Source organism: Penaeus monodon, chromosome 8 (assembly GCF_015228065.2).
Source record: "Penaeus monodon isolate SGIC_2016 chromosome 8, NSTDA_Pmon_1, whole genome shotgun sequence".
NCBI classification, from domain to species: Eukaryota; Metazoa; Arthropoda; class Malacostraca; order Decapoda; family Penaeidae; genus Penaeus; species Penaeus monodon.
Genome location: NC_051393.1, coordinates 18,700,270 through 18,700,848, shown reverse-complemented (window position 1 = coordinate 18,700,848; position 579 = coordinate 18,700,270).

Here is a 579-nt window from a genome sequence, read left to right as displayed (position 1 = left end):
CTTTTTCAGAGTATGTGCTTCTGTCTCTGTTTACAGGTGTAATTGTGTCATGGTACCTGCTTATGTATGTCCCTATCTCTTCGTGTATGTGTGCGTGAGTGTATCTGCGTGCTGCCCCAGGTGTTTGCTCCACTAATAACCCTGGGTGTGGGCGAGAGAGGGATGGTGTCCCGGGGGGAGAGGTTTGGCAGACAACCTTAACATGTGCCGATAATTCGATCATCTCTCTAACTTGTCTACGTGTTCACTCATTCGTTTATTTATCCGACATTTTATTCTAGTGATATACATTTGTTGATTCATCTGTGCGTTTATTTTTTAGCCTGGCTTATGGTGGCTAGTATATCTGATTTAAGGTTTATAAAATGTTTGCTTACTCATAAGCAGAGAGTATTAGGCAGATGGGCACGTAAACAGATACTTTGATTAAAACAGAGAAAGAGAGATGGATGGATGAGTTGCTAGTCGACACACACACACACACACACACACACACACACACACACACACACACACACACACACACACACACACACACACACACACACACACACACACACACATATATATATATATATA